Raw genomic sequence first — 4,085 nt, forward strand, 5'->3', positions numbered from 1 at the left:
TCTGTTCATTCTGCAACTCCCGTTTCGAGTTACTAATCTTAGCAACTGAACTAGTATCAAATACTGAGGGGTTTCTATAAACACTAGTAAAGTACACATCAACAACATGTATATCAAAAATACCTTTGTTCACTTTGCCATCCTTCTTATCCGCCAAATACTTGGGGCAGTTCTGCTTCCAGTGACCAGTCCCTTTGCAGTAGAAGCACTTAGTCTCAGGCTTAGGTCCAGACTTGGGCTTCTTCACTTGAGCAGCAACTTGCTTGTCGTTCTTCTTGAAGTTCCCCTTCTTCCCTTTGCCCTTTTCTTGAAACTAGTGGTCTTGTCAACCATCAACACTTGATGCTTTTCTTGATTTCTACCATAGTCGATTTCAGCATCATGAAGAGCTTGGGAATCGTTTCCGTTATCCCTTGCATATTATAGTTCATCACGAAGTTCTAGTAACTTGGTGATAGTGACTAGAGAACTCTGTCAATCACTATCTTATCTGGAAGATTAATGTGACGCCCCGTGACCGATGTGCCAGGTGTCCTCCAGTTATTCGTTGTTGTTGCCTTGTCATTGCTTGCGTGTCATGCATTGCATATCATGTCATCATGGGCATTTCATTTGCATACATGTTCGTCTCATGCATCCGAGCATTTTCCCCGTTGTCCGTTTTGCATTCCGACGCTCCTATGTCACCCGGTGTCCCTTTCTACCTCTTTTAGTGTGCGGGTGTAAAACGTTTTCGGATTGGACCGAGACTTGTCATGCGGCCTTGGTTTACTACCGGTAGACCGCCTGTCAAGTTTCGTGCCATTTGGACTTCGTTTGATACTCCAACGGTTAACCGAGGGACCGAAAAGGCCTCGTGTGTGTTGCAGCCCAACACCCCTCCAAAGTGGCCCAAAACCCACCAAAACCCCCTCCATCATCTCGGTCGTCCAATCACGACCGCGTGGCCGAAAACCGCACCTCATTTGGACTCTCCTAGCTCCCTCTACCTATAAATATGTGGCTCTTCTCGAATTTTTGCGCAGTCTAACCCTAATTTCGTCCTCCTCCCGCAGCCGGACGTGTCCACCGCGCCCTCCACCTCACTCCGACAAATCACAGCGCGCCAAATCTGCCCCACCGCCTTGCTCGACCTCTCCCATTGTGCCACCTGTCACCGGCGCCCTTCTCTCTCCTCCCCGCGCCGCCGCGGCCCTGCGGGCCCACGGCCGGCCCGCCCGGCCCGAGCGCTCCGCGCGCCTGCCCCGCCGTCTGAGAGCGCCCGCGCTGCCACAGAGCCGTTCCAGCCCCACCGCCTCGCTCTCTGCTCCGCGCCGCCACCGCCCATCGCCGGAGTTCGCGCCGGCCACCGCGCCCTTCGTCGCCGGCCGCCCCGCTCGCTCGTCGCCTCGCATGCGCCGCCGCCAAGCTCCCTCGGCACTGCCTTTCGCCGGCCACCGCGCCGCCCGGCCATCCCCGACCTCCTTGCGCCGCCTCCCGCCTTCCTTCGTCCTCTCCGGTGATCGCCGGAGCCTAGAGCTCGCCGGAGTCGGAGTTGACCCGGATCTGGTGAGGGTGGACCAGCTCCACCACTCCCCGAACCAAACACCCCATCTCAGATCTGCACCGAGACATCCCGCACCACTCCGTCCCGTTGACTTTCTCGGAGAGGTTGAAATTCCACTAAATCCCAGTAATTTTATGCCTATTTGATCACATCATAACTTCATCATCGTGGCTCCAATTCGTGCGTGTAGCATATCAAAATGTTCGTCTCGACGAGTACATCATTTCATCTCATTGCATCATTTTCATTTGAGCTCATCTTGAGGCCTGAAATGCTGTTGGAAGAGGGCTATGTGATGATAGTTTCAGATCTGTTTTAGCAAATGCACTTTTGTCATTTTTGCCATGATTAATGTGTGCATGCTATGATCTTGAGCCCTACATGTGTTTTGTTATATGCCATGTTATCTTTACAGGGGTGTATGCCATGTATTTTTATGATCCTTGTGGTGACTAGCACAAGCATGCAAAGTAGCTTACTCAATGATGCTGATTTCAGGGACTTAGAATTTCACAGTCCTTGCCCTGTCATTATTTTTATGTCATATGTTCATGTTGTTTCCTAGTGATCCGTGCCTCTTTTGAGCATGATCAGTAAGGATGTTTTGTAGATATTGTGGTGCTCTATCCATCCATGTCTTTGTTTGCAATTATGGAGCACCCTAACTTGAGTCAATCGAGCTCTACTTTTGCTATAAGATGTTCCTGGCAGATTGTTAACATGTTTAGCAATTTTGCCGAGCTTGTTGTTGTTGTTGTTGTTCCGTGCATGCTATGTTGTTGTTCTTGCCATGTCTAGCTTCTATGCCATGTCTAGCTTCTATGCCATGTCTATTTGCTGGGTGTATGCTTAGTTTGTCATGCAATGCCTTGTAGTGAGTGCATTGAGCTCGTAAACATGCCTACTCGTTATCTGTTTTGCCATGCTCCAGTTTTTCACTAAGTCTGAATCTGTTTATGTTTTTCCTATGTTCACATGCTTGTAATTGTATTTTCTGATCCCTTTTGGCTCATGGTCACTAAGGGACTTTTGTTATATGCTTAGAGTAGCTTCATGCTATGCCTTGCTTTGCCATGATATGTTCCTGTAGCATGTAGTTATCGTGCTCAAAACATTGCTTCCTGATGATAAATTCCTGACATGCTGTTAATTTCACTCAGTCTGAAACCTGTTATCTTTAGCACTTTTGCCATGATTGTTTGAACCTGTTAATGAGTGTTTTAGCCGTAGCTCAGTGTTCATATTTTGTCAAGCATCATGAGTGGATCCCTTCCATGTATTTTGTTGCCATGTGTGATTGCAGTAGCTTATTTATCTTGATGCATTTAGATGGTCTCGTGCGGTTAATCGCAGACCGGTGCCATATTTGTTTTGCTTGCCATTTCCAAACCGTGCATCCGATTCCGGTGATCTTTATATCGATTTCAACCGAAATCAACTCACCTTTCCAGTGGTACTCTTGGATTTCCATGTTGAGGCCAGGTTCAATCATTCCTTTCGAAATCATGCATATGCATCACATACCGCATCCCGCATATCATGCCATGTTCATGTGTTGGTTGTTTACTATGTTGTGTGCTTCTTTCCGGTGTTGCTTCTTCGGGTTGGTTCCGATAACGTCGCGTTTGTGAGGACCCGTTCGACTACGTCCGTTTGTCTTCTTCATGGACTCGTTCGTCTTCCTTGCGGGATTTCAGGCAAGATGACCATACCCTCGAAATCACTTCTATATTTGCTTGCTAGTTGCTCGCTCTTTTGCTATGCCTATGTTGCGATACTGCTACGTCTTGAGCTTGCGTTGGTTTTCCTCGAAGAGGAAGGGATGATGTAGCAGAGTAGCGTAAGTATTTCCCTCAGTTTTTGAGAACCAAGGTATCAATCCAGTAGGAGGCCACACTCAAGTCCCTCGTACCTGCACAAAGCGATAGCTACTCGCAACCAACGCGATTAGGGGTTGTCAAGCCCTTCATGGTCACTTACGAGAGTGAGATCTAATAGATAGAATATTTTTGGTATTTTTGATATAAAGATGCAAAGGAAAAGGTAAAGGAAAAGTAAATAGCAAAGCAATATTAAAGTGATGGAGATTGATATGATGAGAATAGACCCGGGGACCATAGGTTTCACTAGTGGCTTCTCTCAAGAGCATAAGTATTCTACGGTGGGTGAACAAATTACTGTTGAGCAATTAATAGAATTGTGCATAATTATGCGAATATCTAGGCATGATCATGTATATAGGCATCACGTCCGTGACAAGTAGATCGAAACGATTCTGCATCTACTACTATTACTCCACTCATCGACCGCTATCCAGCATGCATCTAGAGTATTAAGTTAAGGGCGAGGCTAATGCACGCGCGCGCGCGTCCCAGATGGCGCGCTCGATTTCCGACCGCAGACATCCGACAGCAAAACGACAATGTTTAGCGATCAGGCGCCCGCGTCCTATTCCCTTTCTGGATCGACCCCGTGACGAGCACTGCTCCTAGGCTCTATTCCCTTTCTTGAGTCTGGCCCAGCGCTCGCCCAATACCTC

Source organism: Triticum urartu, chromosome 1A, assembly GCF_056163025.1.
Source record: "Triticum urartu cultivar PI428250 chromosome 1A, HENAU_Tu73, whole genome shotgun sequence".
NCBI classification, from domain to species: domain Eukaryota; kingdom Viridiplantae; phylum Streptophyta; class Magnoliopsida; order Poales; family Poaceae; genus Triticum; species Triticum urartu.